Raw genomic sequence first — 14,737 nt, forward strand, 5'->3', positions numbered from 1 at the left:
TTGGTATCAAAAAAGAATCCATTTTAAGTCTCTTTAAATTTGGTATGAGAAGGACTAGAAAGAAAAGAAAAGGAGAATTTTAGGAATTAGTGTGGCAGAGCAGGGGTCTTGTGGGCAGAGTAAAACCAGAATCTATCCACTGGCATCAGCTTCCTGGAAAGCTGGAGCCCTCAAGCCTTAGACCAACAGGTCCTCAGTGAACTCAGACAAAGGGATACAGGTTTAAATGCATGCTCCAGACCAGATCTCAGTTTATTTTCCAAAAATAATTTATCAGATGTTCCAACCTCATAATATGTCCTATAAACTTGGGGACAGTTCAAAATATTGAACTAAACTCCCTTGTGGGTGTTTGTGTGAACCATAGGAGAGCATTATATATAGACTTGTGACATAGCCTCATGGGGTTTGAGCTTTGCTACTTTTTTTTTTCTAGTCAGAAACTAAGTGAGGATGTGCTTTTCCAGCCTCCTAAACAGAAATTTTATCTAATAGTGAAATGTAGAGACATTTGCAGTTGTGGGATTTGGCTCTGACTCTGGCCAGCTCCAACAAGGGTACCACCAGTAGCTTCCTATTCAAGACAGGTCTGAAGTTTCACCAGCAAGTGACAATCCTTTTTAAATTTTTTTTTTGAATTTTGTTAAAAAAAACTTTTTGAGAGAGAGAGAGTGAGCATGAGCAGGGGAGGGGCAGAAGGAGAGAGAGGGAGAGAGAAAGAGAAAGGGAGAGAGAGAAAGAGAGAGAGAGAGAATCCCAAGAACATTCCATGCCCCTGGCAGAGCCGGATGTGGGGCTTGATCCCAAAACCATGAGATCATGCCTGAGCAGAGACCAAGAGTTGGATGCTCAACCAGTTGAGCCACCCAGGCACCCCAGCAAGTGACTCTTCTGTCTGCTCTCACCGATGGGCTCAAAAGCACCAACTTGAGAAGCACAGCTTCCAGAGTCAGTCATTCACCATGAAGCCTGTGGCTTGAATAGCCACCCCTCAAAACATATGTCTGCCTGGAACCTCGGAACGTAACCTTATTTGGAAAAAGAGTCTTTGCCAAAGACCGTCCTGGATTAGGATGGGCCCTAAATCCAATGACAGGATTATAATACAGGAGAAGGCTACATGAAGATGGTGATTGAGATTTCAGTGATGCATCTACAAGCCAGGAACACCAAGGATCATAAGTGGCCCCTATAAGCTGCAAAGAAGCATTCTTGCCTGTAGCCTTCATGGGGTGCAGCCTGCTGATACATTGATTTGGGACTTCTGGCCTCCGGAACTGAGAAAGAATACATTTCTATTATTTTAAACCACCCAATTTGTGGGAATGTGTTACCAGCAGCTTCAGGAAACGAATGCAAAGACCTTGAATTTTATATGACATCTACCAGAAGATGTAAATTCAGAAGTTCTTTTGTTTTTGAAGGAATCCTTCCCCCCAACCAATTAATATTGGCAAGTAGTATTGTCCAGATCAGAAAGCACTGGATGAGGAAGGGGGCAGAGCAGTAAAAGCCTGGCATTGGAGTCCAAGCCCCAGAACTGACACCTGGGCTCTGTCCCTGGTGGAGTCACGTCACCTCTCTCCATCATCTGTCAAATGGAAACATCATGGAGGAGAGCAAACTAGAGAAATCAAGAGGATACACCATGTTGACATAAAGGGTTGACTGCTCCTTCTACCATTTGTCTCACGCTTGGGGGCCCCTGTTAGAAAGAGCCCCCTTGCTGAAGCTGCACATCCAATGGCTCTTTGCCTGTAGATTCAGTGGAGAGAACACAGATTGTGACCTTGGTCAAGTTCCTTCCATAAACCTCAGCTCCTTATCCCTACAGCAAAGATAAACATAAAATAGTGAGCCAATAGCATTGATCATAGGTTGCATGTTAGGATCGAGGAACTTAAAACATGGAAGGTATTTGATTAGTGTAATGCTTGGCTCATAGTAAGATCTCAAAAAAGTCGCCTGTCCTCATCAGTACCATTATACAGCTTTGATCAAGAAGGCTCCAAGCACGCGGCCCCGGTGCTATGACACCACTCCAGTCACATCGACCTCCAGCCTCCTGGGTCCCCTTGCTTTCCCTTCACCTCACTCACTGCACCTTGCCTGAAATGTCAGCACCTTAATGAGGTAAAAGTAATAATCAGCCAGCAACAATTGGGATTTAGAGGGGAGCAGCCGCAGAGGAAGCACACACTTCACCGCCACTCATCACAGCGTTGCCCTTGCTGCAGCCAAAGGAACCTGATCAGCAGGTCGTTAGGAGCCCACCATCTTCATCATTTTCACTAACGGTGAGGAATTTTTTCAGAGTTAATAATTTTTGTTGTAAGAAATAACTTATCTGAAATTTGGTAATAACTTCAATTAATTTCTGTTAAATGCAAGAAAAATTGAGTTTTTAACCTCAAAACTCAATGTATTGAATAATCTCACTTTTATTTTATTTTATGTTTTTATTATTATTATTATTTTTTAGTTTATTTATTTATTTTGAGAGCATGAGAGCACGAGCAGGGAAGGGGCAGAGAGAGAGGAAGAGAGAGAATCCCAAGCAGGCTCTGCACTGATAGTGCAGAACCCAATGTGGGGCTCAAACTCATGAACTGTGTGAGATCATGACCTGAGCCAAAATCTGGAGTGGGACCCTTAACTGACTGAGCCACCCAGGAACCCCCGAATAATCTCATTTTTATAACGTTTATCTGACTGTGCATTTTTCTTCTTTTGGTTTTGTAAGTCTGTATGCACACAAAGGTGTCAGGAATGATGTTGAGCAAATGTTGACAATGGCATGTCATGATGTAATTTTCCTTTGCCTTTTTTTTTTTTTAATTGAGAGAGAGAGAGAGAGAGAGAGACCGCCTGCCTGTAAGCAGGGAAGAGAAGTGGGGGTGGGGGGAAGAAAGAATCTTAAGCAGGTTTCACGCTCAGCATGGAGCCCTACTCAGGGCTCGATCCCATGACCCTGGGATCATGACTTGAGCCGAAATCAAGAGTGAGATGTTCAACCACCTGAGCCACCCAGGCCCCCCTCCTTTGCTTTTTTGCCTTTGTATTTTCCTGTGTTCCTCGAGCATGTATTGAAAAAACATGTATCATTTTCACAAAAACAACAGTTATTTTAAAAAACTCATGTGTTGATATCCAGAATAGGCAAATTCATAGTCATAAAGTAGACTAGAGTTTACCAGGGGTTGGGGTAGGGGAAGGAATGGATAGTTATTGTTTAATGGGTACAGAGTTTTTGTTTGGGGTCATGAAAAGTTGTGGAAACGGGTAGTGGTGATGGTGTATAACACAGTGAATGTACTTAACACCACTGAATTGTACACTTAAAAATGGTTAAATTGAGGGGCGCCTGGGTGGCGCAGTCGGTTAAGCGTCCGACTTCAGCCAGGTCACGATCTCGCGGTCCGTGAGTTCGAGCCCCGCGTCAGGCTCTGGGCTGATGGCTCGGAGCCTGGAGCCTGTTTCCGATTCTGTGTCTCCCTCTCTCTCTGCCCCTCCCCCGTTCATGCTCTGTCTCTCTCTGTCCCAAAAATAAAATAAAAAACATTAAAAAAAAAAATTAAAAAAAAAATGGTTAAATTGGTAAATTTTGGAAAATCTATATTTTACCACAATAATTTTTTAAAAAAGTAGCTTATCTCTTGTGTTTCCCAGCCCTTGGACACCATGACAATAAATGCCTACGTAGACATTATGGCCAAGCAGCCTGGCCAATGGGCTCCATCCTCCCGTTCAGTATTTGCATAAATGAGGCCTTAATGATTTAATCCCAGGAAGAGACTAAAGTGGGGATGTCAGGATCTTAGGCAGGGACAAGGAAGAAAAAGTGCTAAATAATTCGAGGGGAAGACAGGGGTGGGGGTGAAGAGAATCTTTCTTGTTGCCCTTGAAAGCCCAGGAGTAGATTCGGGCTTTCTTTTTCTTTCCAACACTGCCCAAGAAGTTCTGAGCCTTGGAGCTGCTCTTGGATCCCTTTGCTCTGTATCTTCCCCTCCAGCTACATTTCCCATGTTTGGCCCAGTAATCCAATAAGCAATTCCAAATTTACGTCTGTTAGTCTGGCCTGGTGCCTGTCATCTTCCAAGGAAGCACAATCCTGTACTATGTGCTCTCTCTCTGAGGAAGACAGATGGATCAGCAAATCGTGGACTGGAGACAGGAACTCAGGCCCCACCTCTGGCTTGTCAATTCCGAGCCCCTCAGAACCTCTGTTGAACATTGCTGCCATGGCAACTGTTGGGGGAAAACACCTGGCTGAGAGGGAGCCTGCCAAAGCCCACTGTAGCAACAGCAAGGGATGAAGAGGGTATTTCCGGGACAGTTGAAGGGCCCAGATCTGAGCCAGCCTGAACAGTCTGGAAGTGTTTGACCCAGATTGTTTAAACCAGAGAGGCTGAAAACATAATTTAAAAAAATCAGTATAATTGCTTTAGTAAGTGCTAAAGCGAAGGACTCTGTAAGTTCCTGTCTCATTCTTGATTCTGGGGCACGATGACCAATAAGAACGTTGGCCTCCATTCCTGGCCCTTCGTGGGTTTATAATTACAGCCGATCCACAGAGAGCTCCCAAACACCCTGGCCCGGCCAGGCGGAGACCAGCTGTTTGCACACAGACCTCGAAGGGAGTGATGCCTGCAGACAGTAAAGCATGTTCTCATATTAGCGTCTTGCTCATGAGCATTGCCCCACTACACTGTTAGCATAAGTCATGGGAGGCAAAGACGCTTCCCTGTGTGTGTTTCTCCTCTCTCCACTCCCCCTCTCCCCCACCTTTTTTTTTTTTTTTTTAAGCATGGAGTTTTAAATTTCACGTTCTGTGATCTAACTTCCCATTTCCCACTCACAAACAAATGACATCTGGCCACTCTCAACAATAAACTTGGAAAGATGAGACATTTCCTGTTAGTTCTCTATGTAACCCCTGCTTAAACTTTCAAATTCCTGAAAGAATTGCCTGAAAAATAAATGGATCATTAAAGGCGGTGGGGGGACGGCATTGGGGAACCTGCTACAAGAGCCCTTCGACAGTTAATGCCGATAAGTTTTACCAGTGTTTCGGCTTTTTTTTTTTTTTTTTTTTTAGCCATGTTTTAACACTGAAGGATCAAAACCGGTTTGTGATTCTGCACAACCACCTTATGGAAATAGCAACTGAGAAAGACTTCCACCGGGATGCTGGCTCCAACCAACATCATGGCTAATTGCCCAATTCCTTCTAAGTGGAGGTAGAAAATATTATTTTAAAGTACTCAGCTGTTTTTAGCACCCCGCTTATCTATCCACTTGATTCCTAAGAAATTGCATCTATGGCCTCACAACTTCAATCGTTACACAACACTTTTCACTTCTTTCAAATCTCCATTTCCAAAACTGAACTTTCTTCCTCATCTTTAACGGCTGGCAGGGCATTTCTTCTTGGAGGCCCTGCCCTTATCTCATACTCAGCATGACTAAGACTGCTTACTCCCCACCAACCTCCCCAAACCAGCTCCTTTTACCACACTTCCTCTTTTTCTCCAGGATTCCAGCTTTCTCCCAGACCCAGTGCGAGCCAGGACATCACCACAGAGGGCCTGGGTTGTCCCCATACTTGGCCCCTAGAGACAGTGACCTCTGCTAATACATTACACATGTCCCTCCATCCCATTCCTACAACCACCGACCTTCTCTGTGGGCTTATTACCACATGTGTGACAAGTCCCATGATTTTCTGATAGGTACCCTTCTGCCACTTCCTATCCCACCACCTAGGAGGTACACCTAGTCTTTTTAATACGCCACTCCGATGTAGTGTTTTCCCGTCAAAATTGTGCAATGCATTGTCAATGCTCACACACAGTATGGGCTTGGTGGGTGTACCGGTTGGCCAGTCGCCCTGGGCCCTGTGCTTGGGAGGCCCTGCACGTGGTTGAATGTTCTGCCGTCCTGTGTTGAAACTCCTAATGTTGGAACCAGGAACCCTGGATTTTCATTTTGCTTGGGCCCTGCAACATAGGTAATGGGTCCCGCTTCCTTGCCAAGTCGAGACTCCTTAGCTCGGCAATGAGAAGTGTCTCAGTTTGTCTGGCCCCTCTCTCTGGTCTCACGAGTAGATCTTGACATCAACTCTCTGCTCCAGCGTTTCTGATCGATAGTCTGTTGTAACTGGAACACACATGCTCATTCCTGCTTCAACTACTTCGCTCATTTAATTCCCCTCTCCTCCTATACCTTCCCTACTCCCCCTGCCCCTCTCATGTCAGTCCTGCTTATATTTCAATATCCTCCCTCCTGCCCAATCTCTTCTACACTCTACTCTTCTGGCAATGACAGTCAGCCTCATCTGGCTCTTATACGTTTATTTTTCTAACTTATTTTCTCCTTTTACTCCCTGAGCCTTGTTCTCCCAGCCAGTACATAGTTGGGGTCAGGGAGCCCGTCTTACATGTCAGCACCATCGTTACAAAGCCTTGCAGGGTACGTGGGTGCTGTTTTCCTTTGTTTCTAGTGAGGGTGTTAGAATATCTGTTTCATGAATGAGTAACAGACACAAAGTGGGTTAAAATTTACTCAAGCAAAGAGTAGAAAGCTAGAAATATTCACTGAGTACCTCTATATGTTAATTCAAAAGTTATCGAATGCCCGCTTTGTGCTGAGTGCTGCTCTATTCTAAGCAATAGGCAGACTGGTGGAGGGTTGCTAGCTGTGTGGGTACCACATACAGCCCTTGGCATTTTTTTTTTAATTTTTTAATGTTTATCATTTATTTTTGAGAGAGAGAGAGAGAGACAGAGTGAAAGCAGAGGAGGGGCAGAGAAAGAGGGAGACACAGAATCTGAGGCAGGCTCTAGGCTCTGAGCTGTGAGCACAGAGCCCAACGCGGGGCTCGAACTCAACGAACCACGAGATCAAGACCTGAGCTGAAGTCGGACACTCAACCGACTGAGCCACCCAGGTGCCCCAGCCCTAGGGATGTTCTGCTGCTGGGTCCTCAGAGTCAGGCTGTCCACTGTTCCATATTGCCCTTAGGTTCATGGGGAATGTTCTTCAACAACTGGGTGAGGCCATCACAGCCATGTCCTTGTCCTCACCTCCCAGTGTCACCTCTCAGGTTCCTCAAACATACCTGGAGTTTCAGCCGCCAGCTCTCTGCCTGGGATGTGGCTTCTAGGAACGATTGGAGAGTGTTTCTTTACTTATTCTCCACTAACTCAGGAAATCGAATTCATAAGGAATTTGCCCATATTAGTGGTTTCTGCTTTGAGTGACCTCAAAAACCCTGTCTTTCTGATCATTCACCCCAAAGTAGTGAACGCCTCCCTGAGGCTGCCTCCTTGGGATGAAGCAAGGATTATGGAGTAGAGGAGATATGGGGGGGGGGGGTACATAGGTTAGTATTTTAAATTATGTAACACCTCATACTCCTCCATTTAATAAATATTAACAGAGCACTGCTTCCAAATGACAGGCACGGTCCTGGGCGCTGGACCAACCCCATAAACTAAAACCCACGGCAGGCCTTGCACCGTGGGGTATACAGCATAATGCAGACCTTCAGTCTAGAGGGAAGGGATTACAGGTCTCCCCTGCTCTAAGGAAGTTCTTAGCGCCTCTGAAAACTGCTGTCTCAAGGGAAATGACTTCTTAGACGCAGAGCAAGAGGAACTATTAGATTTTTCCTAAATACAGATAAAAAAGACAGCTCCTGGTGGGAACCAAAGCACCGTGGACCACACATTTACACACACACACACACACACACACACACACACACATACACGTATGTGTTTGGTAGAATACTATGATTTCTTTGAGCTGTGATGTTCTTCTTCCTTAAAATCTCCATTAGAGTTCATTACACTTCAAGTTTGGAAAAGAATGTGAGCACATTTACTTCCCTTATGCCCTTTGTGGAAGTGAAGGGGTGGAGAATGGGGGTTCCTAGTGGCAGTTGTGTTCGGGGCCCCCTTGGTTTCCAGACCCTGGGAGCCGGGACTGGGTGTCCACTCCGAGGGGAAGAAAATGTTGGTCCAGAGTGAAGAGCGGGAACCACGCTATGCAGTGACTGGGGTCCAGCCACGGGGGGGTTAGGCCAGGGGCGGTTCGTGTGGTCAGTGCAAACTGCCTAATTTTTCCTCAGATGGTGCTGAAGAAAACACTGCCCAGAAAGATCCTCAAGGGGAGGTGGAGGGGACGCGTCAACACAGGAGGCCAGCCACATTCTGAGAAGAGCGGAAACGAGCATTGTAGAACTCCCTAATGGCCCACTACAGAAAAAAGGGATTTGCTTTTCCAATGCCACAGAATCGCATCCGGAAAACACTAATTTTTTAATTCGGATTTATTTATGATCGCAAAGGAAAGGCATGTTGATTTCTCGTTCTCTGGTGAAGTGTTTCTGATGGTGGGCTTTTTTTTTTTTTTTTTTTTTTTTTTTTTTTTTTTTTTTTTAAAGATACTACATCATTTATTAAACTTCTCACAGAAAAATGAATACTTTTTTTTTTTCATGTTTATTTGAAAAAGGCTGTTTTTCTCAAGAGGTTCTTACCAAACCCAAATCCAAATCCAGCCACAGGGGAAAACAAAGGCATTTTGACATTCATCACTACGTGTTGAATACCCACAAGGTCCTGGGCATTGCTGGCGCTGAGGACAAAGGCAGGTAAGAGGAAGAGCCTGGATTCTCAAGGGATCCAGTGCACAGGGGGAGAGAGATAAGTGCTCAGATGGAGTGTGAGGAAGGAGGAAGAGATGGCTAGAATTCCTGGAATAGCTTGCATAATTTGACCTGCTGACACTCTCCAACAGGCTCCCATTTTGTTCTCAGCAGAAAGCCAAGTCTCTCGATGGCCTCCAAGGCCCTACTCCATCTGTTCTGGCCCCTTTCCTCTGCATCCCTCTTATCCTCTCTCATTGCTCCCCACCCCCGCCACACCAACCACACTGGACTTCTCACCAGTCACGCCAGCCTGGGGCTTTCTCTCTGCCTGGAACGTTCCTCCCAGAGATATGCTTCCTCTTTCAGGCCTACACTCAGCTGTCACCTTCTCCATAAGGCTCTCCTCCCACCCTCAACACACTTTGTGATTCTTCCCTGCATCACAGAAGTCCCAAAAGCACACGGGGGGCCTTCAGGGGTCCACAGGACCCAGTTTGAGGACTCCTGCGTCAGAATTCCCTGGGATACTCATTAATATCCAGCTCCCCAGCCTGTCCTCCAGAGATGCTATTTTAGTGTCTTGGGAGAGGAGCCTTCAACTCTGTATTCTAACAAGTAGCTCAAGTGATTTTAAGGATAGGGTCCAAGACCACTGTTTGCAAGTTAAATAAAAAAAAAAAAAAAAAAAAAGGAAAACCATTGAAAAGTTTTAAATGGAGAATGACTGGATTAGATCTGGCCCACAGGGAGGCTTGGGGACTACATTCCTAATCTCTAAGAGATCATGGTGGTCTAAATTAGGGGTCAGCTAACAACCTCCTCTGAGTGCAATCCGGCCCTCCACCTGTTTTTGTAAATAAAGTTTTATTAGAACAGAGTCATACCCATTCTTTTACATAATTGTCTATGGCTGCTTTTGTGCTAGGATTGAGGTTTGAGTAGTTGTAACAGAGATTGTATGGGTTGGCACAGCAAAAAATATCTACTATCTCACACTCTTCAGGAAAAGTTTGCCAACCCTCAGTCTAAACGAAGGGCTGGAAAGCAGAGAGAAAAAAATGATCAATATTTAGAGACAAGATCAGATGAGAGGATGGGACAGGGGGCAGGGGGAAGAGGACCTGATGAGCTCTGGAGGATGAGCCTTGATCTCAATTTCAGACCCCTGAGTGAAGGTGGTACCAGTAAATCAGTTACCTGTTACTGAAAGAAGCAGGAGTTTTTGTGAGGATGGTAACTGTGCTTTGGAAAATGCATTCTATATATTCTCCAGGCTTAACACACAGTTTCATTGAGATTTTCTGTAGCTTTTCCTACCGGATCGGTATTTTCTTCTCAGAAATAAGACTAACAGCTTTATCAGAGGAACCCCAGGCACTAAGCTAAAATGCATTACCTTATTTATCTTCATCACCCAATGAAAAGGTACGATTATTATCATTTTACAGATTAGAAAAATGAGACTTACAGGCGAAACAACGTGCCCAAGAGCCAGTCTGAGTCCAGAGTTCCTAACGTGGCCCTTGGCAAACCTGAAGATTTATTAGATACTTGGTATGGTTTGCAAAATGGTTTTAAAAAGACCACTCCCAATGACAGGTAACAGAGGATTCCGTTGTTTGTGCCTTTCCACCCAGAGCTGTCTTACCCTTTGCTTCCTGTTTCCAAATCAGTTTCCGATCCATAACAAAACATTACAGTTAATCCCATCTACAGTAACTGAATATTTTTATTACCAGTTGTTGTGGAGCCTGGCCAAGGCTTTTGATAAGCTAAATAAAATAAGTCGCATCCACTGGTAATTGGTTCACACGGATTGATAGTTTCAGTACTGAAATAGGAGATCCAGAGTGAAACCCACTGTGATTCCCTGTGGCCTGAAGGAGGAGATGGTATGCCCCAAGCTAATGATGGCCTCCTGACTATTAGCAGACTTCACCTCTGTCATATTAAAGCCTGAGTTTACTTCCTGGCCAAAAGGAAGGAAAATGAAATCTCTGTTCACTCTATTTCTTTCCCCTCTCAGCTAAAGAACACGGTAAAGCTGCTCCCTGGCAGTCAAAAACAAAGAGAAATGGGGCTTATTTACCAGTTGACTTCAAAGAAGACAAGACAATAATCTCTTGCTAACCTGGGATTACTCTCCTGCCAAAGCTTGAGGTTAAAACGGAAGGAGAGGGTAGCAGCAGGAAAAACAGTAAAATGATGTTTACAATTTTTTTTTAAAACACACAGTGACAGTTCTGGAAGAGACCCACTTCCAAATTTGTTACTGCTAAGAACCCATTGCAGTAAAACACATAGTTCTTCCTTCACCTCACCCTTCACTGGCTTCTCACGGTGAGTATGGTAACCCGAACTCCAGACCATGGCCCACAGCCCCCTGATGATCTGGCCCGCACGGCCATGCTGGCTTCCTTGGGATCCTCAAGGCCATGACCCTATCCACCTCCCGGCCTTTGAGCCTTGGGCTCCCGGCCCTGATCCTCGTCTTTCAACTCTTGGCTTCAGTTGGACTCAAAGAGGCTGTCCAGGGGCACTCAGTCATGCTCTCAGCATCCTTGGTTTACTTCCCTAATGGCACTACGATGCTCAGCAGTGCTCTTGATGTGCAGGTGACCCTTGAACAGCATAGGTTTGAACTACACGGGTCCACTTATAGGCAGATCTTCTTTCCTGATAAATACAGTCCAGTACTGTACATGTACTTTCTCTTTCTTATGGTTTTCTTGGCAACATGTTCTTTTCTCTAGCTTATTTTATTGTAAGAACACAATATATGATACATATAACACCAAATACGTGTTAACTGTTTATGTTGTCAGTAAGCCTTCTGATCAGTGGTAGGCTATTAGTGATTCTTAACTTTTAGGGGAGTCAAAAGTTGTACTGAGGTTTTCAATTGCACAGGGGTCAGTACCCCTAACTCCTGCATGTTCAAGGGTCAACTGTAGTTGTTTCGTTGTCTTTTATTTTTTTTTCCAAGTAAGTATACTTTTTGTTTTATTGCACCACTGTTCACACTAAAATCCCTGCGAGACTTTGGACAAGTTACTTGCCTCAGTTTCCTCTTCTGTGACACGGAGATAATAATAATAGTGTCTCCTTCATAGGATTGTTCTGAGGACAAATGAACTAATGTATGCAAAGTACTGAGAGTAATTCCTGCATGTAAATACTGTCAACGTGTTTGTGGTGCGCCTGGGTGGCTCAGTCAGCTAAGCATCTGACTCTTGATTTGAGCTAAGGTCATCATCTCACGGTTCATGGGATAGAACCTCGTGTGGAGCTCTGTGCTGGAGCACAGAGCCTGCTTGGGATTCTCTCTCTCCCTCATTCTCTCTCTGCCCTTCCCCTGCTTGTGCATGCATGAGCACTCTCTCAAAATAACTAAACAAACATTTTTTAAACAGTGTTTACTACCACAGCCTCCCCTGTGATCCTTGTTTTTCATGTTCTTGTTAAGCTTTTTATTCCAGATCATTGATCACACAGGAAATTCTGCAGAAGGAACAGACAAAACTTGTAGTTATGTGGAAAAAAGATTATTAAACAGGTAAATATGTATTCTTTGTAAGATTTCATCTAAATATTTTACGACTTTTTTCCATGAAGTTGGGTATTCCAGTGGAAATAATTTGATTTAAAAACAAAAACGAAAACAAAACAATACCCAGGGAGAGTGCTATTGTGTCTGGTGGTTGTCTGTCCTGTGATATTATCATAGTGTTACCAGTACCATGTGTCTTTGTCTGTCTTCTGTCTCACAAACCTAGCTGATGCCTCGATACCCAAGTGTTAGATGGATTATGAAAGCTAGGCAAAGAGTGTAGGTATTTGAGGGAAATGTTCACCTCGGTTGTCTGTCTTTTGTCTGCCCTACTAGAATGCAAAGGCCATAAATTAGAAGCTGTATTGCTTTTTTCAGTGATTTGTCTTAAATGCATAGAATAATTCTGGGCATAGAGTAAGCACTCCAAACTTACTCACTGTATGAATGACTAGGCTTCTATTATCCACTTAAAAAAATGTTATGTTGCCTTGCAGCCCTTTCTAGATTGAAATTTTACATCTATACACATATATTTTACCTTGTCCCATTTTCAGAAGACTTTGGAAATGGCTATGTGATGTTCCCCAAATTAATATGTAAATTTAAAGTAATTTTAATCAAAATCCCAACACGGTTTTCCATAATTCCAGATGGATTTAAGACGTAAATGTAAAGCACAGAACTTTAAAATTACAAGAAGAAAAGATAGAAATTAACATTATGACCTTAGGTGAGGGGTGACCTCAGATGAGTTACTTACTGCTAGGTGATAAAAACAATTTTCAGACTCCCCAAAATACAAAGTACCTGAGGAAAAAATGATACATTTCTCTACCTCAAAATAAAGAATTCTCTACAACAAAAGACACCAGAAGCAAGGTTAAAGTGTTACCAACTCAGAGGGAAAATACTTTGCAGCATATGTAACAAACAAAGGATTAGTAAAAAGAATACAAAGAATGCTTGTAAATCAACAAGAAAGAGACAAATAAGCCAGCTTTAAAATAGTTAAAGAATATAGGGGCGCCTGAGTGTCTCAGTCGGTTAAACGTCTGACTCTTAATTTGGCTCAGGTCTTGATCTCACGGTTTGTGAGTTCAAGCTCTGTGTCCAGCTCTGTGCTGACAGCTCAGAGAGCTTGCTTGGAATTCTCTGTCTCCCTCTCTCTCTGCCCCTCCCCCACTGGTGCACACACACACACACACACACACACACACACACTCTCTCTCTCTCTCTCTCTCTGTCTCTGTCTCTCTCTCTCTCTCAATGAATAAATAAACAAACTCTGGGGGACGCGAGGGTGGCTCATTCATTTGAGCGTCTGACTTCAGCTCAGGTCATGATCTCATGGTCCGTGACTTCGAGCCCCACGTCGGGCTCTGTGCTGACAGCTCAGAGCCTGGAATCTGCTTCAGATTCTGTGTCTCCCTCTCTCTCTCTGCTCCTCCCTTGCTCACATTCTCCCTCTCTCAAAAATATATAAGCATTAAAAAAATAAATAAGTAAATCAACTTTAAAAAATGGTGAAAGAATATAAACCACAGTTTTTTAAAAGAGGAAATATAAATGGCCAACAAACATAAGAAATTACTCAGTCTCATTAGTACACAGGGAAATGTAAATTAAACCAGTGAGGACCTATACTATAAGAGCGTTGTGTGGTGATAGATGGTACCCACACTTGTGGTGAGGATAGCGTAACATTTAGACTGGTGCAATCACTGCTGTACGGGTGACACTCTTGTAACATTGTGTATCAACTATACTTCAATAAAAACAAACAAATACCAGTGAGGACCTAGGTCATACCTATGCCTTTGGCAATATTCAAGTGTGATTGTATCTAGTGCATTAAAGATGTGGGGAAAGGGAAATCTCAGAGCCATGCAATTGCAGATTGCCTTGAAGAGCAGCAACTTAACTGAATCTCCTTTAATTCGGAGTTCCTACTCCCTGACCAGCAATGGCACTTGTAGGTATCTCCTCTACAGAAACACCTGTCCCTCAGCACAAGGAGGCGTGTGCAAGACTGCCAATGCAGCATTGCTTGAAAACGTGACAGTTATATCTGTATAAGCCAAGGGGAAATGCCTAAGTGAAACAATGCACAGTATATGCAGAGAAATGAATGACATCTCTATGGACCAAAGGAGATAATCCCCAAAACATACTGCTTGCTAATAAGAACAACTTTCAGGTGAGATGTGCAGTGTGGTAATCATTTATATAAAAACACTTCCATGAAACAATACTATGCCTTTTCCAGGGGTGCATATAAGTGTATGTGAAGTGTTAAAAGTTGTCTGGATGTACGCCCACTGACTCATAACTGGGGTTTCTTCTAGAGAGAGCAGGATGGTGAGATTGTGGCAAGGTGGTTGAGGAGGGTATTAGCTATCTAATTCCAATTCTGCGCCCGATTCCGATCTGTGGGGTTTGCCCCCCACCATCAAGCAATTAACTCAATTCTGTTCTGACGCTGTCTACAGAGAGATAGTGTGAAATCCCACAGGTTAAAGGCTCAGTCC

The 14,737-nt window shown here is 43.9% G+C and overlaps 1 long non-coding RNA gene across 1 annotated transcript; it reads left to right on the forward strand.

Annotated features, from left to right (window-relative positions):
* Window positions 1-4,262: 4,262 nt before the first annotated feature.
* Window positions 4,263-8,395, forward strand: LOC122211039. The gene is made up of 3 exons (XR_006198431.1): window positions 4,263-4,471; window positions 5,099-5,240; window positions 8,135-8,395. It is a non-coding gene; the product is annotated as an uncharacterized LOC122211039 (long non-coding RNA).
* The last annotated feature ends 6,342 nt before the right edge of the window (window positions 8,396-14,737 follow it).

Source organism: Panthera leo, chromosome F2 (assembly GCF_018350215.1).
Source record: "Panthera leo isolate Ple1 chromosome F2, P.leo_Ple1_pat1.1, whole genome shotgun sequence".
Taxonomy (NCBI): domain Eukaryota; kingdom Metazoa; phylum Chordata; class Mammalia; order Carnivora; family Felidae; genus Panthera; species Panthera leo.